Source organism: Opisthocomus hoazin, chromosome 7 (assembly GCF_030867145.1).
Source record: "Opisthocomus hoazin isolate bOpiHoa1 chromosome 7, bOpiHoa1.hap1, whole genome shotgun sequence".
In the NCBI taxonomy this organism is placed as follows: Eukaryota; Metazoa; Chordata; class Aves; order Opisthocomiformes; family Opisthocomidae; genus Opisthocomus; species Opisthocomus hoazin.
Window position 1 is genome coordinate 59,185,573 of NC_134420.1, and position 23,039 is coordinate 59,208,611.

Consider the following 23,039-nt stretch of genomic DNA (forward strand, 5'->3'; position numbering starts at 1 on the left):
AAACATAAATGGCTTGAATTGTATGTTTGAATTCAAAATAAATTTTGCTTGAGTAAAGCAACATAGGGATGAGTTCAATGCCTTAATGACTTTGATATGTAAGATTACTATAGAATACATCCTATGTGAAATAATTTGAACATATATTACATATAATATCTGTAATATTGAATATTACAGATATGCAATCTGGCTATAGTATAATGCATCTTGCTATGGTTTTCTAGTTGCACATAATATTTATAATGGCATTTATTAGCTTGTTTCAGTATAAATCTACCCAGGTGAAGTATTAGTGCTTAAACTTGGAATGTATGTCTTTGAGGACACAGAAATAGCAAAATAAAGCATGCTTGAACATTTTCACCATTTTCTTTCTTCCACGTGTACAATTAAGGCTCAGATATTTGCATCTGAATTGATCCTGTATTATAATATGGAGTTTACATACCACTGGCTACAAATAATGAGGTGGTGAAGAACAACAATTGTATTTCTCCTCCCAGATTTTCCCTTTTCTTAAATTTCTCTTCTTCATTCTTTATTGACTGCAATTTAAAAATCTTTTCCTGACATGAATGTATTTTCTTCTGACAAAGTGAGTCTTCTGACACTATTTATTTTAAAATAATTTTATATCATAAAAGATTATCCTTAACAATATACAAATAAGACTAATGAGCATGAACATGAATCAAATGCTTGTGTGTTGTCCAGTGTTATCCAGCGTGATACTGCAGGGCTCATTGTGAATCTTCCTTCTAAAACTGTCACCTCCAATTTCTTAGTTTAGAAAAGACGACTTGTTTCCTTATTCTGAAAATCCACCGAGAACTTGCAGTGGTGGTTTATTAACTTCCCATTGGAGACAGAACAGGAGACTCAAGCAAGTTCTTAAGGGGCGTGATGAAACTGCCCCAAATAGTTTATTTTTCTGTTTAAAGACGTGTTGTAGTAGATTATGTGCAGCTAGCTCATGTGAACTTTGTTCACACTTTGTAATGCTGTTCTTGGTAGGTAGTTCCCATGATTTCCTGGGGAGGATTCAGAGAGTAAGTCAAGGTTTGGCAGCTTTTCAAAGTTGAGGTACCAGATGGTATTTGTCTTTCCCAAATTAGAAGTTAAGCGTGCTGTTAGAAACTCAGCAAGAGCTGGGAGATACTGCCTTTCACAGAAGCAAGATGCTGCCAGTCACCTTATTGGAGGTATCATCTCTCTGCACAAAGCTGTAGTTTCTCAGCCCCTGTTGAGCATGGAAGATGGGGGAGCCTCTGCGTCGCATAGGTGCCCCTCTAAAGATGATCGTTTCCTCCCAGCTCCCAAGCCCGCTTGAACCCTGCAGTGTGCCATTAGGAGACTGCCTGTGGACCAGCCTGGCCATCCAAACTGAAGGCTGGTGATCCCTAGAAAAAGAATTTTGTTAATAGAGCAGAGATGCCATTATCTAACCCTAGTCGGGGGAACTGGTTTAGATTCTTTCAGTGGTGTCTTCATCTAACAGTTGTTTCTCTGTGTGCTCTTTATTTTTGTTGTCTCCATGTTGTGGCTATTTTTGACTTTGGTTGCTTTTTCCTCCAAATTCAGATTTAAATAGTTGACTAAAAGGTCAGGCCTTCAGCCCGTAGGGTGTATCTTTAGGCAGTTACATTCACAGAAGATGCTTCAGGGAAAACATATTTGTTGCAGGTAGGCAAGTGATTTAGCTGCCAGCACCTATTTTCTGACACCTGAAAATTGGCAAAGATGATAGTCTACTTCCCTGTTCAGCTGCAGCCTGTCAGCTGAAAGCTGCTGCATTTTGCATTTCTGAGTCTCTTTCATGTCACCAGAGGTCACGATCCTTTGTCTGGGAGTCACTGAACTTGTTCGTGAGGGTGATCTTGCCAACTGGCAAGCACTGAATCTCCACAGAGATGCATCATGGCGTACGATCATTTAAGTCTCCTACTCTGTGAACTAACACGAGCAAGAAATGTTAGAAAAATGCCACCTTTTATAACCTGTGAACTTAGAGGTTGTCTTGCACAGCTAACCAGTGCCTTCACTCAATGAAAGGGAAACACAAACAGGCAAAAAAGAGAGGGGGGCTTTCTGAAGCAAGTAGACACAGATCTATAAAGTTGAGCTGGCCTGTCCTTCAGAACAAACATAGGCTCAGCGCTCCTCAGCTGCTTGAATGAAGCGGCCATAGCCAAGCTGTGGCTCCATAGAGGAGTCTCAGTAAGTGCTTACGTGGCCCCAGTGACAAAGTCCTCTTATGCAACTAGTAGGAGCCCCGCTGGGTTATTTGAATTCATGGTGGCAGCCGGGTACCTCTCAGGTAGCAGAGTGGCTCACTGGTTTCTCAGGCATGAACGTGGCATTTCTCATGAATGTGGACCTCTGACTAGAGGTTGGGCTGTGTCAGAGGACTGTCATCAGAAGTCCAGGATCTCTTGGCTACTCCCAGCTGACAGCTATTCTCCTACCATATCAGACAAAAAGAGTGCAGAAACCTATACTGATGATTTGTCCATCAACCTACCAACTTAACACCAGTTTTAAACAAAAAGGAACGCAAACCAGCTTGACATTTAGCAAGATTGCTGTGATACAACAAATATGTTGCAAGCCTGAAGACAGGTGCATTACCACTAAGCAGGATTTTGTTATGAATGTTCTCATTACAGTGTGCCATGGATAACTAACAGCATACAGTTTGTGCCTTGCAGTTCAGGTTTGCTGTTGTTATATTGTTGTCACATGTTTTTATGTTCATTTTTTAGATTAAATGGTAAATATAGAAGTCTTCATTCAATTAACAAAGTAGTCATGAAGAGATGGTGATTGAAATAAAATAGTGATAAATTCTGTATCCTCTTAAATATGAAATTAGTGCCTAAGAGTGAACACATGCAGTACGGTAAGTGATGAAATAAAGCAGGTAAAGAGCAAAAGCAATCCTGAAACCTGCCCCAGCTCTCTGTTCAGCAAGTAAATGTTCAGCATTTACTTAAGCTTTTTTACCCATTATGTGTGATACAAGTAATGTAAATCCCAAATTGTGCATGTGAATATTCACACACAATGTTAGGTATTTACTGTCGCTTTGGTTTCAAAATGACACAGCTTAAAGTTTGCTGCTGATTATAAAACTCTCACTGTAGTTTTTATCTGAAGTAAAACAATGGACTCTTTTCCTGTGTTTATCTGTCTCCCTTCTAGTAACTGACCCAATTGAGGGATGCATTTTAATCCTGGAGTTTTGTTGTAACCTGTATTCTGATCAGATCTGACTGTAATAGTTATTATTATTATTTAAGTGATTTCAGTAGACTACTAACAGTAACTTGGAATAATGTAGCATGTGCACGACAGTGCCAGCCAGCAAGGAAGAGAACCTGCCTGCAGAGCCAAAAAAGCAAACTGCAACCCACCACTCTACTTATTAGACAGCTAGGAAATGTCTTCTCTGTCCTTATAGCAGGTAGGCAGATATGAAGTGTGGTAATTATCTGTCCCTTATCAATAATTAATACTTTTCACTTGCATTCTGTTCTGTTCTTTGTAGTTACTACACCTTGTTCATCACCACACTCGCTGCGTGTCTCGTTATGTGCATTTCCACAGCTGTCACGTGTTTGTTTTCTTGTACTCTTCTTGGGCAGAAAGGCACACAGAAAATTTTGTACTATTTTTTATAATCTGCAGATCTCTACATGTATGTTGCTAAATTTTTTGAAAGAAAGCAAGATCCTGGTCATCATCATGGGTTTGGGAGGGGATGGTTTTCTCTGCCTTTCTCTGCCAACAGTATGTCAGCTGCAAGTGAAAAACAGTAAGTGCTTGGAGAGTGAGTCTATATTGCTTTGCAGGTGTTTGGGTTATGTTGGTTTTTTACTTTTAATAGTCCTCTGACATATCAGTTGTCTTATGCATTTCAGCTTCTTTGCACTGCGCAGGAGTGTGCAACCTTACTGTAAATGCCCACCAGGGCATTTAACTCAGCACCTTATTTGCCTCATCCTCAGAAGTTCGTTTGCTGAGGATCTTTACGTTTATCCTGATGGTGACAGTAGGACCAGGGCTGACAGAGTTCAGATTTTTTCTGCCTTTCCATCACAGACAGAAGCCATTGAGGAACCTATATGACTGGTGTAACTTAGCATAGCTTGGCAACAGCTCAGTGCTGCAGTCAGACAGCCTGTTCTGGCTGCAGATGGTACCCTGATTTCTCCCTGTTTAAGCATCCCCTCAGCTCACACCCAGGCTCCTGCTGAAAGTTACTGCCTCCTCGGCTCTGCCAGCACGAGTCACAGAATGGCTTTCTAGTCCAAAGCCGTCAAACTGATACAGATTAAGGAAATAGTTTTTACTGAATCAGGTTGGGGAGCAACTAGGTGAGCAGGCAGTGGCAGCTGCGAGGGAGCAGATAAGAGGTGAGCAGGTGAGGGGGCTTCATCTGCAGTAGGAAGAGGGTGCCTGAGTGCTGCCTAAGTGATGTCAGAACCCCTGCTACCCTTCTGAGGTGGGAAAGGGGAGAGATTTTCTGTGCCCCTCCTTCCCTTTTCCTGAACCAGGTCAAGATCCCATATAGAAGTGTATCAAACTCAGTGCTGAAACTTATTTATTTATTATTTTAAGGACTAGAACAGCTCTTACCCCAGTCAGTGAATGGTTTTTCTAATGTGCTAGTCACAGATCAAGTATAGAGGTTAGGATAAACTATTTTTTCCAAGCAATTGCCTTTATTTCAGTTCTGGTTTTGTATAATAGGTTAATCAGTTACATCTTGTTCATTTTCCTTCAGCTGGTTAATATCTAAGGCCTATGCATGTTACAGATAGCTCACAAACATTCCATTCTGAGCAACAATCAGCTCAAATCTCACATGAAAGCTATACATAGTTCTGGTCAGAACTTCAACAGTAACAGCTTTAGGAGAACAAATTATTATAGGAAGTGATTGATGTACTGACTAAATAGGTTGCAATCTTCCCTTGCAGTAGGTGGTGCTCACTGCTTAAATAAAATTAAGAAGTGACAGTGATGGGTATACCAGTTTTTACTTAAGTACTAAAACCAAGGATGGACAATTAGTGATTAAAAAAGAATGTGTATGAAAGAGCAGAACCTTGTTGTACAGAGTGCGTTCTATCTACCTGATCTTTCCTTTTGCAGTTTCACTTAAAAATACTCTTTCTAAAACTTCTCTGTATGCTCTCTTGTTGCAGGGACGCCTGGTATATTTTGTTGTAGGGGTGGCTGCTTTTCAGTGGTTTGTGAAATACTGTATGTATTTCAGCACACTTTGCGAAGGTCTCAGAATACCAGAAATGTTAAATTTTTGTTCAAGCAGTGCTGTTTATGATGAGAAAAATTGATCGGCTATTTATATAAACACTAGCTTTGCCTGTTTAGCTGCTGTTTCTAGAGCCTCAGAGCAAAGTGAAATCAATGAGAATTTGACCCAAATGCTTTTCTATAACTCTCTGTGTGTGTTTTAGACACCAAAATACCTTCAAAGATGTGTTCTTCAGCCCTGTGTTACTTGCGTGGCTCTGTGGAGCTTTAATTTGTCCACAGATCCAACTAACTGCACAAGCCTCTTCTCAGCCATGATGCTCTGGCAGGCATCCTTCCTGCAGGCTTACCTGGCATCACTGCTGCAAGTCTCCACAGATGCTGAAACCTCTACCTTGTCCTCTCTGGCTTTGCCCATTTCAGTGCCAGCTTTCTGGTTTCCTGAGCAAGCCTAGGGCTTTCACCAGCAGAGCAAGGACATTGCAGATAAGGCATATGTGCAGGCTTAAGTGTGATGATGAGAAGCCTGTTCCAGTGCTAGATCTTGAGCAGAAGTGGTCATAGAAACTAAATGTGGAGCCCTACATGTTCCTTTGTACTAAAATTTTGAATTTCATACTGGAATTTTGGATCCAGGCCATCCTTGAATTTGTAGGAAAGTTTGGATCAAGTTCTGAATTTTGTGACATATTTCTATAATGGTCTTGAATTGGATGCCAAATTTGTGAGGTTTGCCCTGCCTAAGTATTTGGCTGTTGGCCAGATGCTTGAATATTTTTACCTTAAAAACTAAATCCAATTTTCTCAGTCATGAAAACCTCTGTTTTGAGACTTTTTTCGAAACAGCTAGTCTAGGTACCACAGCAGAATAAAAATGAGAATTGCATTAAAGAATGCGTGTTAGAAATTTTGAGTTTGATTTACTATTTATAGATTTGCAGGTCATTATTAATGTTCCATAATCATACTTCACCTGGTCATAATACATATTCATTCCTTCATATTTCTAAAGCCCTGTGAGAACCTAGTAAGGAGCCACTAGAGAAGTGCAAAGTGTTATTAAAGGAGTTGAATATTTCAGCTGTTTTCCTGCAATATATTTTGCCTAAAGTAAGGATTAATATTAAAGAAAAAATAGAACTTTTTCTAAAGTGGATCACATTTCTTGGCATGCTGTCCATCTCTTTCTTGTTGATACTTAATTTTAGTTTGGTTTACTTATTACTTCATTATTTTAATAATAAAAGTTCACCGAGGCTGGCACTTGTCTCACTAGGTAAATCTCCACTCAAGTAAAAATGAAGTACATCTCTCCTTTGCAGTCAGAAGAGTATTCTTCTGTAATGTTTTTTTCATAAATATTGGTATAGTGTTTAATAATGTCTTCTGTATAGAAATCATGCCTCTCTTGAGTAATATTTTGGTCTAAGAGCCTCAGAGATATAAAAATAAAATCTTTAGCTCATTACCTTAAACCTGGCATTTTCTAGATGCGGTGTTCTGCATGGCTTGGTTTTGTTTTGTTTGAAACCATAGTATTTCTATTACTATAGAACCTGTTGAAACCCAGGCTGTCAGAGTGCTAATGTAAATTGTAAAAAAGAAACTCATTTATGCTGTTTCCTTAGGACACAAACAGTACTTTTTTATTTGGAAAAAATATTACAGTGATGTACAAGTCCATGAGTTAAACTGCAAACCCTTTGTGTAACAAGAAAAAAAGCCACCTGAAAATATGTGTAAAATGTGTTTTAGACTGCAGCAATGAACTCTTTCAAAACAATGCTGTCACTGTTTCAGTACTTTAAAGTGACACTGTGATTTTCAAGTATTAATAAACATCCAGGGGGAGCTAGGGAGTAGGAATTTTGCTTTTCCTGATGGTATATAAGGAAATATGAATACAGAGAAAAGTAGTATAAACGACTAATTCTTGTTTTGGGGTTGGGGCTTTTTTTACTAGGAACTTTTGATGAGAAACTGGTCAGCCATTCTGAGAGTGGTGGAAAGCCTGTCAAGGTCACTGGCAAGGACAAGAGAGTCAATTAGTATGCAGATCAGAGCCAAGGAGTTCAAAGGTATTGTTCCAATTCAATCACATTAGCCAGGCCAGTAATGAACAAACGGCATGACCTTAATCAGGGAGCCTGAACCACTCATTGAAGGGAAGTATGTGCGTCTGTGTATGTACTGAGGCGGGGTGGGGGGGGGTGGAGAGGCAGAAGGAGGGGTTATAGTTGCAAAAAGGATGTGGTTTCTTTTGTTGTTGTGTTTTGGCTTGGACTTTTTCTATTTTTTAAAGAGACCGCAAGCCCAGTTTGCTTAATTAGCCACCAGTAATGGAAACTTATTTCTGGATCCCTGTGTTCTGAAGTACAAAATTGCTTTTATTTCTGGGTGATAACTGAAACAGGCTCAAATGGACAGGTGGCTAGAATATTTTAATAACATGCATTCAGTGGTATGCTAAATGGTATGCAGGAGGAGGGAGATAACCTTATGTAAAACACCAAACCAAATTTTGCAGTTACAGTTTCTCTCCCACTGTGCTAATTTTCTTAAAGTCTACGTGCAAGGAAAATTCTGGGTAACTTTTTTCCCTTAGACATAACATAAAGTAATCCACATTCTAGTTAATAATGGAAAAAAATATTTATTTAGAACAAAAAATATTTCTTTAGCGCTTTCAGTCTGGCAAATACTGCACCCCACATAATTATATTTTAGATATCCAAATCGCTATGTTGTTTCGTACACTCAGCACAATGAACACTGCACTTTTCAGTGTACTCAATTTAGTACAGTCAAAAAGCAGCATTCTCTGTGATTTTCACCTTAACAAATGCCCGCTCTAAACTTATAAAGTAACTGTCTCTGCTATTTTTCATATATACGTAGAAATGCTCAAATACTTTTACAGAAATGTGTACATACCAATGACAAAATAATAAAATGAGAGGACATATGTGTACTCATTTATATATTATAATGTCTGCACATTTCTGTAAAGTGGTTTTTGAATGCATACTTAGGACTCTCTTGAAATCTCTACGTATATCAGGATTATGTTCCCTTTCTTTAAAATAGCGATTGAATTTGGTAGTCAAATACATTGAAACAACACTTCCAAAGGTTATAAATTTCTGTATTGGAATAATAGAAATTGTAAACACATACTTTCTGCATGTGAAAAGATAAAAAAAAACCTCTGCAAGAAATCAATATGAAGTATTGAAAATGTGAATGATGCTTAAAATATATTCACACAGTTTACCTACAAGTTACTGTTTTGTCTTTATATATACAACAACTTATAAGTTTCCTGTACCTCTCTGGTTAACATTTGCACAACGATTACTTCAGCTGGAGCAGATTATCAAAGAAAGCTGCAGGCTTCATTGGGGAAACTGCAGAAATCATTTCTCGATAAACGAATCATGATAGGCAACTAAGATTTTAGGAATCAAGGGGGGTTTGATTTTTTTTCACTCTCTTCCTCTCCCTTACTGGGGAGGTAGTTCATCATATCTCACTAAAACGGAAGATGCATAACAAAAAAGAAACTATTCTAGGCTGTGAAGCACCCTAGGGGTTCATGAATGTTGGGGGAGGAACACTGATTATACAATGCAATAACATATTGAGACACTATTTCAGTTTTACACTTGGTATCAAGTAAATACAGGATATCTCACCCATGAAGGGTGATTATCTTTCATGAAGGGAGGAAATGAGTTATTAAGGTCTTTCTCAGGAGCAAAACAAGGATAAGAATCTTTATTAATGTAAGAATCAATCTGCTTCCCCCCCCCCCCCCCCCCCCCAGTAATACGTTTCCTTTTTAGCAAAGATCTGGGGTTTTTTGTCTTTAAATTGTCTATATCTCAGAAAGGAACACATATCAGTTTTAGCTGACATCACTGCACTGCTTGGGAATATTGTTATAAAACATGTGTTCATTGCTATTTTTATCTAGATCACAATTAATAACATTTTTAAGCATGCAGTGTCTATCTAGTCCCATAAAAACACTTGTAAAGTATTTTATATTTTATGTGAGGATATTAAAAGATTGTTTAAAAATAAACATATACCAGCAGAGCAGAATTTTTTCATGATTATTCAGATAGTCAGTAGGTCTTCTTTGATCATATTGTTATGATGCTTCTGCTGGATTTCTAAGACAGGCATATTTTTTCCTGTCTCTCTCTCTCTGTCTCTGTCTCTCTCTCTCTCTTTTTTCCCCCCTAAACAAGGTCATAGATTTTTTTAAATGAGGACTAGAAGTTCCAAGTACAAGATTAAGTAAGTTCTAACAGTGTTATAAAAGTAAGTGCTTTTTTCTATAATAAAAGGTGTTTAAAAGGTTCGCTACAGCTTTAAACAGAATTACAATTTACTTCTTTCAAGTGTCCAGGCCATAAATTCTTCTCAATTCCCTCTCTCTCTCCTTGTCGGAATTAATGAGATCAGATTTGATCAGGGCAGTGATGTGTTCAGAGCCAAATCACACAACAGCGCGCGTGCGGTAATGGAATTTGCATCTAATGCATACATAAATCAAACATCTTTCTGGACATTTTCATATGCATAATGTCATTTCATCCAGTTCTCTCTGTGCAGAGGGGGAGATTTTTCTCTCTGAGAGAATGACTTTCTTTAATGCTTTCATTTTATTTTCGCTGACTACAATCCCCGAGAATGCGCTCGGTCGGAGAATCTTTCGGGGCGCGGTTGACAGTTCCTTTTCCAAGAGGGGTCCTTCACATTTATCATGCCTCTTCCTCGGGGGCTTTGTTATGCAAATGTGGCTGAAATTGATAATTCCAAAGTGCTTCATTTCGGTTCCTTGGCGGTTGGAGATGGTAGATAAAAAGAAACTGACAAGACACACTGATTGCCCTCAATGCTTGTAACTCTCTTGCTAACAAGGCTCGATATTGTTAAAAATTCCTATTGTTATCAGGGTGGCAGTTCCATTATGCAGGCCTTGCAAATTTCTCATTTGAATATTAACCCTTTAACCACCCTGCTCCCCTCCCCCCAGCCCCAGAGCAGTTGCCGTGGAATGGGTCAGAGCACAAAACAGTAAATTATTGCCCTGTTGTTAGTGCAAAGTGTGCGATGTCTTTTTTTGGTTTTGTTTTGTTGTTGTTGTATTTTTAAAGCTACCTTTATTAATCATTTTTCAGGGCAGCATGAGATTTTTTTACTGTAAAAAGATATGCTTTAACACAACAGGTCTAGCAGAGACAGACAGAACTGGGTTGTTTCAAGTTAGGGTTGGGAGAATATTTACATGGAAATATCTCTTTGCAGAAGTCAAATTCAGTAGCTCCTGGAGAGCGGAGAAGTTTCATTATTTTTAACTTGTATGTACTTGCACTTTATGTTCTAACTGAGGTAGGCCTCAGGGAGGGGATAGCATGTCTTTATATAGCATAGTTACACAAGATTTTTAGCTGCCTGTCCTACTGGCTGCAATATCCCTGTCTCAGGCTAGCCAGCAATGAACTTCCAGCCTATAGGCAGGTGACTAGAATAAAGGAGTAGAGGAAAAGGGAACGTAAAAACTACAAGGATTGCTGGAGCAGTGAGTTTTTAACCTTGAAGGACACGCGCCTATAACTTTACTTCCACAGTTAAGCACTTCTTATATTGACAGATTTCACTTACGTACTTATAAAATACTGTTAATAAGTGGAAGGGGAAAGACGGTTTCAGAGCCCTGATGCTGCAGCTGCTGTGATTCACAGGAACTGTGCCGGTATTTTCAGTGACCACTGCATCAGGCCCTGGAGATGACATACAACTGGACAATGGCAAGTTCAAGCTAAGGATTAGGTCACACTGCAAAACAGCGTGACCGGTTATTAACTGATTTACTCATTGATTAATGAAATTGTGATGTCTGGAATTTCAAGTATCCCTCTAACTTTCCCTTGTGTGTCCGTCCGTAGAAGGAGAATTCTTTCCCACAAAGCATGCCTTCGGGCTCATATTACAATTATAGGTTAATTTTAGTTTGTCATTTTTCTGGGGACACCTGACATGGTTCCAGTTAAAGTAAATCTTGGTGTGACAAAGGTAAGTACTGCAGATGCTGGAGGGAAGAGGAGAAGGGAGGAACTGATGCTGTAAAATGAACCATAGTTCACTGCTTGCACCAGGCAGCTACAACATTATAGTATTTGTCTACAATTACAAAGAAGATGCATCTCAACCGGCTCATGTCAAAGGAACATCAAAGTTTTCCACTTTCTTAGTTCTGAAGTCTTGCAGAGCTGTGTCTGCCAAATTATAGCAAATAAAAAAGACACTTGCACAACAGTAACCACTTTAATATCGGACTGAGGATTTCTCTTCCTCTCCCTGTTAAAAAAAAAAGAAAGAAAATCCTCTCATGTTATTGTAGAAACTCTTGGGGAGCTCATACTTCTTTCTTTCATTTATAGGTGTGATGGCAGATTAAATCCATGTCAGGAAACAGTGATAATGCCCACTGTAGAGCCGTGTGAGTTACAACAGCTAAGTTTCCCATGTCGATACTTTTTCTTTCAATTATCTGAAAAAATCCTGTTAATTTTTAATGTGTTCTTACCCTCATTCTGTTACCAAAACTGTTACCTCCCCCCCCCTTCTTACTTCAGAAATAGATTTCACTAAACCTGGCTGCCGTAAACTCATTATACGCTTCTATCATTTATTCTGTCCATTAGAGTAACCAGTGTTAGTGCTTTTCCCCCCACTTGAGTCTGTCAAGTACTGTTATTTATGCTCAATAGTATTAATATCTCAGGTTGTATTATGGTTATGCGATCAAAATAACTAATACAATCTAAACTTGCTAATAGTGACTGAATCAGCTATCAATAATCAAAAAGTCTCATGTAACTTGTAAGTATTAATAAGAGTCAATAATTACATAAATATAATTAACGTCTTCTGATTGCTATAAAGAATCATTAATAGTGCTCATGGCTTAAAAAAGATCCCCCTTTTTGGAATCAGAGAGCTTGTCTGTATTATGAACAAGAGAATTAAAGATTTGATAGTATGATTTTGAATGTTTCTTATTTTCAGTTACACTTGGCAACGACTCTGGTGTAACCTGGCTATATAATGATATCTGCTGTCTTTAGGTAGAAAAGAGCTTAAAAGTTGATTTTTCTTTCACTGCTTGATTTCTGTGGGTTAATTTCACCAACAAAAGGATTTTCTGTTTTTCTGTAACAAGAAAACCTGTTAGGTAATTTGTGACCATAGATTTAGAGCAATACAGCTAAACTAATATATACGCAATGGCTTCATTATGCACAAGAGCAGGCAGTCTTTACTTTGCAGCCCAAAACACACAAAGCACCCATTAGAATGAAGAGGCCTGTGATGTCTCTTCATGTGCAGAGTGTAAAGGTACATGAATGTCCTTGCTTGTTGGCATTTAATTTACCAGTTGCCTCTGTAGTGGAGCCTTGGCAGATTCCGCTTGAATCTGAAAGACAGGCTGTCATACTGAGAGTCTGCTGCCTACTGCTGAAATTGAGAGGCTTGGCAGATATGCAAACAGTAACTGGGTTTGAGTTGTTTTGATTACAAGTTAAACAGAAAGTCATTGGCAGGGCCATTATAAATCTGCTGAGGTTTTTTGGCAAAATCTGTGGAGGTATTTCTATAGATGCTGCAGAATTCTGTAGCACCTTGATTTCACATCAAACAGTGTCCACCTCTGAACCCATTCCGTGGATAAATGTGTCAGAAGCATGAGTGAACATGTTTAAGTCACTGAGAGCTTCCAGCTTCAGAAATACGAAGCACATTAACAACACGCTATACCATACCACCTTTGTACAGTTGTTAAATTCTGGAACCTAACGTTTCATTCAAGTTCAGGTGGATATTTGGAAAAGTAAAGTGAGGCGAGTTATAAACAGCTGAAACAGGAAGGCAAAATGGATTTTAATGAAAGTTTCAGGTGAAAAAATGAAAAAAAGGATTGGACCAACTCCTGAACTCAGCTATGTTGGTTGAAATGCAGATATTTAACCAAAATATTTTTTTATGACATTAATCGAGATTTTCTGAGGTTACTGCCTTCCTGGCATGCAGTGCTTTAACAGTGGTTCGGGTTGGTACAATTCAGTCCACAACTGGCTTTTTCTCACCTTCCTCAGTAACTTTGCCTGAAACATCATATTTGACCAAACATCCAAACCTGAAAAAATCCAAATGCTCATCCCAAATTTATGTCCTTACAGAGTTCATTTGTCTCCCTGCCCTGTCTACAATGCTGAGTTGATAAAAGTAACCCAAACTGACATTGTGTAGGCAAAAAAAGGAGTCTGTACACTTTAATTATACATGCTTTTACAATGCAATCTGTGCTTGAGTCCAGCTTAGTGTTTTGAACACTAACACATCCTTTACTAAAATTGCTTTGCAATTTTAAGGCAAAACCATATTAATTTTGGAGGGAGGGAAAAGAATACATATAATTGTCGCTCCTATTGTTTCTGTCTGGCTGGCTGTAGACAGATTTCTGCAAGGCTGGCTAGCAACAATACATTGATTTACAGAGGCAAGAATATCTCCACAATTACAAGGGCTAAGACACCTTTATTTGGAAACTGAGAATCTGCAAAATATGGCAAAGTTCTTGGAAAGAACCCAAATATATGGAATCTTTTCTTCATCTCTTTTTTTTTCCTCCACTTGTATCTGCTCCTTTGCCTATTACAGCTGTCTGGGTGAAAAAAAAAACCCCCAAAACCACAAAAACCCAGCCCACCTCTGATTTAGCACATATTATTATATAGATCGTGCTAAATTTTACAAGAACCTGATTTGGACACACTGATTAGACTATAAACATAATTATCTAAATGCTCTTTATTTCCAGATCTGACAAACTGAAAAAGCACATTATTTTCCTGAGAGAAGCAAAGATTTGTTTTCTTTGGAAATTACTCCACTGATTTTCTCTTTCTCATATTGAACGTCCCTTTCCCTTGAGCAAATGGAATAAAAGAGTTTATATGAATGGGCCATATTGCTTTCCGGGTAAAACGCATAACAATGGCATTTTAGGAATTTCATTTTCAGGTCCAGGTTGAAAAGATACACTGGCTTTTTGCCTCCTTTTGCTGCCTTTCATTGTTCTATATACTTCTCTTCAAAAAAGTGAATTTAGGAACCTTTAAACAGCATGCTCCCCCCATACTGCAACCTGATGCAAATTTTTAGAGAATGCTTACAAATGTCAAATCTCTCTGAAAGTGATATACTTTATTACTGTTCTTTCTTATAATACAAATATTTCAGTGCAGCTTGGATCTTATTTTTCAAAATACACAAGATTTTGATATATGGACAACAGGAGAATATGTATTTTAGATATAATGCCATAAGTGCTTAAAAGTTATTTCTGAGCTGATTTAACATGGAAAATCTCCAGGTAGATTAATTTTATAGGCTGCTTTTATGGGTGTAACATTTCAAAATGAGAAAGCCGTGCTTCTGAAATTTAGTTTCGGCAGATTTCATTGGCACCTCAATTTCCATCTTTTATTACCTTAAAGTTGAAATTTAATCTCATTTTTTTTTCTGATTTTTACTTAATTCCTGGCTGAAATGGCTGGGACTTTATTTTTGTGCTCAGGTTCTGTTGCTTATATTGCTGCCTCATTATTTACATCTCAAGGAAAAAAACATTGTTACAATAGAAGTGTTTAAGTAACATGCTTAGCAATTGCCTGCAATGTTGCAGAGTTTTACTGGGACAGGCAGCTAGAAGGAGGTTAAGCAGATGCCCCCCGAAAGCCTCTTTCCAAATGGCGGAGTTAGTTACTAATTCACAGTGGTAAGAGCAAACTGCCCCGAAACCAGTTGCTCTGTTGTGGTGAAGGCACAGCTTGCAACTGCAGTCCTTGAATAGGAAAAACTTCTGACAGAAACACGACCTTTTAAAGAAATACCTGTTTCTAACACTGCCAACAGGGGCTGTGTTGCAGTAAAAGGAGAATGTGGGCTATGTAGCAGAAGCATGTTTAGTAATGTTTCTGTATGACTCCTAATATGGATTCCGCACACACTTCAAAGGTGTGTGTAGCGAATGTCTATGAACAATAGTACACGTTTGCGTATTATGTACTTTTTTGTGTTTCTGAAACATACTCCAGAATGCATCACAACTCCGTATGAAAAGTGGCTTTTGTGCATGTGTTAAGAATGCTTTATAAATCTCAATACCTCAGCCATTTGGTTGGTCCTTCTTGTTGTTATGTTTTTTCTTTGCCTGCACTACAGAGATTGTCTGTATTATGGCCTCGTGGCCTGCAAAATTGCTAAAAAGGAGGAATATTTTTTTAGATTTCAGGAGTGCAGGTGAGGGGAAAGAAAAAGGAATCATTTTAAATCAGCAAATGTGTGTGTGTGTGCGGTGTGTGTCTTTGTGTGCCTGTGTGTGCGTGCATGTTTGGAAATTCACAGACTAACATTTTCAGGCTATGGTCTCAGTTTTTATGACTGAATTGCATATCTTAAAAAATTGGTCTCACTAATATAAATGCTGAGGAACTCTCGACTGTTGTGGTGCCTGCTGTAATAAAGAAATTTGCTGGGAGAGAATGACAGAGATACAAAACAGTAAAGAATGATGATTTCCTCACTACCAATACGATTGCATAAATTAGGTGTACATAAGTTCCCAATGATTTATAGCACTTGAAACTTACAAAAAATGATTACATTTGATGTTTCCTTAGAAAATACAGAAAAGCTGATGCTTATTCACAGAATGGATAACATAATCAGGAGCTAAATTGAGATTATAGCAGATGTCTTGTAGAGATCTTTGTATACCTTTTATATAAATTATTTTCTGCAAATTTTCCATGAAGACATATTTCATTAGCCAAACTTGCATATACTATGTGTTAATTTGGAAAAAAAATCCTTTTAGTTTTTCTCCTCTTGCCCTCCTCAGTGTTAGCCTATTAGTGGAAGTGGCATTTTATTGATTAAACATTTAATAACAGTATTTTTCTATATTTGCTCAAATATTTAACTGTTTGCATGGTAACTGGTGTAAAGGTTCCTAAGAATGGCATAAGAGAAAAGGGAGAATGAAGAAATGTATTGGCTATGACAAGACGAAGTAATTGCTTTTCCTCAAAGAATCAGATGTGGAATAGTTGTTTGCAAAACAATCTAAACAACATTTTGTTCACCATTGATTTTAAAAGCATTAAAATTAGTTTTTATGCAGCTATACTCATTAAGCTTTTATGTATACTGTGTAGGGTGAATAGTTAAGAAGCAATAAAGCATTCTGCAATAAAATATACTTTGCCAGTTGTCAGAAGAAATAAAATACATAGATTTGGAATGTTTGTTTCCTGTAGAATATTGTGATATTTGCCATGTTAATTACAATCCAAATAAAGCTATTTTATTTGTGTCTTAAACAGCCTTGTAGCTGTAGATGGCTAATACAACTGTTACTGAAAGTGTCATGTTTGTTCATACTGATGAGAAACAAGCATTAGCCACATTATCCCAACAATTCTTGCATTTTAAAACTAAAGCTCCTCTTAGAAATTAGTGTTCCAAAATCTTAATGTAATGTTTAACCTCAATAAGCAGAATGAGAGTGCCATTCTGTGCAATTTTCTTCTGTACTCCCTTTAGTTTCTCATGTTAATATCTGCATTCGTATACAGACTAGTTCCTCTAATTTCACTGAAGTAGTTAAACGGTTTATTAAAAAATTCTGGAATACAGCAGCAGACTAGCGCATGAGGAAAGGAAACTTACTTGGTTATTACTCATAAGAGCATAACCTTTTATTTTGTATCTCAGAAATGGAGTATGTGTAGAGTACAACAACATGCCATCAGAGAGAATAATGCATATAAAAATGAATTCCTGTTATTGTGTTCAGGTGTGTTTGTGAATAAAAAATGGAATTTTGAGAAGTCAATTAACATGCATTTAAATTCTTTAACACCAGAATTCTTTAATGTAAAAAAATTTGCTAGACAGTTTGTCAGTATCGCTGTAAGCACTGTGCTGTGATCATAACTGGTTTCTTCCACCTATGACTGTTAGATGGCTCAGAAACTCATTACAGCTTCCTGTTCCAAAAGAGGAGACTACTCTTGAAAACGTGGAAGTACTTATAAAGTAAATAAGCTTTAATTAAATATCATTGTCTAGCATTAATCTTTATAGCTCTGTTCCCTATGGAAATAAAAGTGGATATTCAATTTGTTTTGATTATGCATGAATTTTAATAGAAGCGTTATTTGTATGTTGCTGTGTTCTTCAAGATAGAAGCATGTTTGTGTCGGCATAAGCCATTAAGAAGCTTCCTCATTAATGTGAAATAAGAGTGACTCATTTTTGTTGTATATAAATAGATTGACATTTAGAAAAACTAAGTATTATTTTTAACAATAAGCAACAATTCTTATGTGGCTGGTGTAACTTTGCCTTTCAGTCTGAAATCCCAGTTATTTTCTGAGTTAACTATGAAGTTAAATACAAAGTGTTTCTGCTGTTAAATAGGTTTTATTTTGGTACCTGCTGATTTCAAGGATCTTTGGTCCCACAAGTCAAGATACACTCTTATCCTGACCCAGGGTCTGCATAGTGTGTCTGTGTGTACATGCACAAGAGGGATCAGGGCCACACAATTGAATCCTGCGTTCATAATATCTTGGAAACAAACTCCAGTCAACAAGGTATCTTCACCTTCATGAAATTTCATTCAGCTTTACCAGCTTCCCATAGAAGAATTTTATGACAAGCAGGTTAGGAAGTTCCACCAAAGTCTGGCTCAGGGCTAGGGCACTGTGCCACGGTGCATCCCACTTCGTCACACTCTTGCAGCTCTCATCAGCAGGTTCTCTGCTTTTGGCAAAGGGAATTTCATTCACTTTTGGTAAAAATAGACCCTCTAATGCTGCTGAGCTAATGGTGTCCCCTATGCTAATTATTGCTGAGAGGAAAGCAAAGACAAAAAGAGTGGTCTTTCCAACTCCTCAGTATGGAAGAACAGTTTATGCTCTGGCCTCTAGCAGTGTAGTGAGGAAGGCAGTTTTGATGATGAATGAGGAGGTAGACCATAATCCCTATAATAATGAAGTTCTGCATGCTATGGTTTGAGGATGCTTGTCCTCAGTGCAGTAAACTATGGGGCTTTTTGTAGCTGTGCTGTAAGACACACTTTGCCACTACACTATAGCTATGCATTTGCGGGAGATGTCAGAGGGTGTTTAAATAATGTGTAATGGCGTGTTGCTCTTTCATCACCTTGGGAAGTGGCTCTCCCCTGTGACAGTCCTTATATGCTCAGTGCTGAACCTTAGAAAACACTCCTAATCCTGTCTGTTGTGCCCACACAGCTAGGCCAATGCATACATTCAGCACAGAAACATTATCCCAATGCATAACATGACGTTTAGCACTGAAGCCTGTACAAGCCGTGCCAACACAGACCCTGGGAAACATCCACGGCAGAGGCAGACCCGAGGGCAGCTCTGTCAGGGTAGAGGATAGCCCCAGGAGCAGAGACCACTGCGCCAGGGTAGAGACCCCAAAATTCCTCTCGCAGTCGAGTTTTGTACTCTCCAAACAATGTGCAGGAGGGAGAGGAACAAATGACAGACATGAAATGACAGATAAAAGAAGGACACAGCAGAACAAGAGTTTAAGGAGAAAACAGAGAAGCAACATTCCTTTCACTCTTTCACATATAATTTCCATCACAGTTACAGGAAAAACATAGAGGTTTCAATTCAGAATGCTTTTGGATGGCTCTTCATGCCATCACACCTTGTATGATCAGGATCCCAAACTTTCTGTACAGTCAACAGAAAGGGGCAGGTTCTTAATGCTGGTATTTTGAATTGTACTTTGGAAGCTCTACTGGCTGTGTAGGAGTTCTTGACACTGCCAAAAGTTGGACAACAGTGGAAGTAGTGTCTTACTGGGTAGGCATTCAGTGACTACCCTGCCCTGATGGTCCCCCCCTTTCTTTAAGTTAATGGCAGTTAGAAAGCTGGGATTGGAGCTGTTGGCTATGCAGTGACTAGGTTGGGAGTGTCACAGCCACAGGGCACAAGTGTTCTCTCTACAGGGATGGGAAGAATTCCAAAAATTGGTTTTGGAAGCCGGGGAGAGCAAATCTAAAATTTCGTCTGCATATCCCAGGTTGTAGAACTTCCCTGGATTAATTCCTACTTCAAAGCTAATAGCTGTGGTTGGATAAGATGCGTATCAACTTTTTCAGCTATCTAATAACACTTTTACTAGCTGTAGTGGGGGAGAATCCACTTTAAACCTCACTGAACTGTCTCAGTGCTGTTAAAACTGTACGTCTGATTTATAGCTTTAGTCTTTAGCTATTGATTTTTGCAATCTCTTCTTTTTTCTTCTGGATGAACATTCCTCTAGTATCAAGTTCTTGTTATCTCTAGAGACATGGCTAAACCATAATCAAGTTATCTCTTGCATTTCTCTAAACTAAATAAATAGAGGTATTTATGTCTTTCACTCTAAGTACTGTTCTCCAGTCCCCTAGTTGCTCCGACATCTTTCCTGCTCCAAAGTCTTTCCAACACTTCTTAACTGGTCCCACTGCTATTAAAAACACATGTAACTTTTCTGCTTCTACTCTGTATTCCCATGTTTATTCATCTAAGGACCAAGCTAGTCCTTTTAGCTACAGTGTCACACATTAAGCTCATGAGCAGCAGATGAAAGGGATTAATGGATCTAGGAGTCAATTTTTAGAAGTTTACACCAGAGTGAATGCTATTATAAAAGCCTTTAATGAGAATGAATCTGTGCAAATATCACTGATGGCACCTCTTCAGCATTTGTTTTACAGTAGAGATGATTGCACATTAGATGTCTTTTGGCAAGGGACTTAAGGATTCTGCTGGGAGCAGTATAACATCTACCTTTCGGTACTCTATTCCTTGAGAGATCACATTGTTTCCTACTTGAGTAAGTCTATTGAAACCTACCATTGCTCTGAAAATGCATTATTTAGTTAACACACATTCTCAATCTTTCTAAATTTGCCAGTGAAATATATTTTAATAGGCTTCTTCAGTGTAATATGACAAAAGTATAGTTAGCAGTGGCTAGAAAAAAAGAGTAGAAGCAGAAGCTGAAAGTTGCCCTGGAAATGTTCTTATCTGAAACTCAAAATGTTGATTATTTGCCATAATGTCTTCTCTAAATTATAACCAACTGGTTCTACTTCACATGTTACTTCTCAGTGTAAGTGAAACTCTCTGAGGAGCAGTGATAACTCAGTGAAAGTGTATGGAGGAGGGGTGAAAGAAGCATAGTCAAGAGGATATGGTGAGAGGAAATGATGAAAGGCCATAATAACATAGCAGGAAACAGCAGAACATGTGGCAAACATACCGAGGACTGCATGCATTTTATGTGTCAAATTACCTCCAAAGAGGTTCTTTGGAATTTAAAGCATAGTAAGAAAGTATATTGCAAAGCTCACAGGACCTAATTATGTGGGACAAATTAGTCTACAAGACCTTCATAATCTGTCTAAAGATGTGGATGTAGTAGTAAGTTAATGAGCAGGCTATTATGAGTGAGTGTCTGAAATTCCAGTTGTGCCACATGTAAAAGAGCTTACGTGCAATAAACAGAAAGCTGCTGGAGGTTTTAAGGCATACCCGAAACAGCATAGTGACGTAAGGGAGATAAGAACAAGAGGAAACAGTTCACAGTGGTTTATTTGGATAAAATGGGCTCAAGTGTCTTTGAAGACAGGTAGCAAATGTTATAGAGATATAGTTTAGAAAAAATTCTATATCCTCATAATCAAACACATTTTCCATGGTTTAGATGACTCATCTACTACCTCTAAATGCCTCGAGGTATTTAAAAGGCCACAGCAGAATGAAGATCTAAGAGCAGTTAAAACAGATGCCGTACCTGCAATGGTAGCCTTCAATTGGGAACCAACCGGCAGCAGAAGCGTATGATAAGCAAAAGCAACGACTTGTTTTTTGTGAGAAATTACAGATCGATGGGGATAAAGGTGTCTGTGAGACAGACTTAGCAGGGACCCTCACAACACTGTTTATCTCCTTGCTGCCAAGAAATATGGAAGAGTGTTAAAAACTATAATATGGTTAATGTGGTTATTGCATGCAAGAGCAGAAAAAAGATCTGTAGGATGATGGTTGCTTCGCAGAGCCAGAGTCAAGGGTCAGCAGCCATCATGCAGGACCTGGGATGGACACAGTGCTGCCTGAATCACAAGCTTGTACTTACTGTCCTAGGAAATAATTGTGGAAGTGGTGAAGTCAGTTGTATGTACTCTTTGCTGTCCTTCGATGGCTGGTCCCTGTTGACAGTGGCAAATTACCACCCATTTTAATCTCTCAGCTAGTTCAAGTAGTAGCACCCTGTGTAATCCAACCACTCTGAGAAGGCATGCTGGGGATCAGGTTACATTAGTTTTTCAGTGTTTAGTCCAAGGTAGCTTAAAGCATACACAGTTCAAGTTTTGCCACTTAAGCATGAGAGGGTATTGTATTGCAAGGGAATACCAAAAATCTGTCTCATGGTGATATATATACATACATGGGTGAGGGAAGCAGGGAGATGAAAGAGAATGATTGTCAAAGAATTCAAATTAAGTATCTCACAGGTTATGTACTAGGAAATCTGATTCTTACTTCAAGATGAAAAAGTGTTAGTAGTAAACTTAAACCTTAGACCAGTGATCAAGCCAATCTTCTGCATGGAGCATTTAGTGTGTTTGAAACTAGCTTTAATTGTAAAAGGAGTGAAAGATAGTTGAAAATTTCTATTTTCATTGTGTCTGTGTTTTTCTTTTTTTCCACCACCTACTTTTACTGTTCACTCTAGTCCATGTATCTGGAGACATGACTGAAATGTGGTCCTTCAGTAACTCCAAGAAATTTTTGTCTGCTGGCTCAAGATGTTTAGCCAGCTTCATCTAAGACATAAATAATTTGTAATTCATCCTGACACAGTTACATCTCCAGAAGAGCTCAGGCAGCATACTCTTCAAAGAAAAAGTTTCAAAAAAATGCAGGATCTAATTCCCAGCATTAGTCCCTGTCTGGCAGGAAGCGTGGTAGTGAATATAGTCCTTTTTATAATTAAGACAATTTCCTCTTGTACAACAAATTATAGGTTTGTGTGAAGCACTGTTGTCGCAAGAAGAGGATATATCTTGAGAGGTGGACTGTAGTAATTTTTTTGCCTATAATTTTTCTTTGTTTTAAGTATGCAGTTGGTCATAATTGCCTTAGAAACTGTACATTGTGTAACAATGTTACACTGGTTCAGAAAAATGAGAGCAAAATGTTCTTTGTTTAAACAAACAAAGTGTTAATCCTTCTTCTATCTGTTGATCCTCAGTGATCTCACTTCAGTCCATCACCACTGAACCACCTGTCAGCCAGAGAGGCATCATTTTAAGCTTTTTTATCTGGTTTTAAATTTAATGTTTATAGGGAGTGTACTTGCACTCAAAATGTAAATAGGAGTTTTACTGGAGCTCTTAAACCTCTTACAGTGTCGATGGAACTGTTCACTATACGCCTGTAGTTACAGTTATCAGCCTTTCTGTTGTGAGGCCTTTTACTGAAGAGAGATTTGGTTTAAGATAGACAGAAAGTATTTCTGCATTGTCATACTCTCTCCAAAATTCTAAAATGTGTCTAAAATATTTGAACATTTTT

The 23,039-nt window shown here is 38.1% G+C and overlaps 1 long non-coding RNA gene across 2 annotated transcripts in view; it reads left to right on the plus strand.

Annotated features, from left to right (window-relative positions):
* Nucleotides 1–23,039, plus strand: part of LOC142361975 (uncharacterized) — a 179,605-nt gene that overhangs the window by 94,859 nt on the left and 61,707 nt on the right. For both annotated transcript variants that reach the window (XR_012764569.1, XR_012764570.1), the window contains exon 8: nucleotides 7,247–7,361. This is a non-coding gene — a long non-coding RNA (uncharacterized LOC142361975). The remainder of the gene's footprint in view (nucleotides 1–7,246; nucleotides 7,362–23,039) is intronic.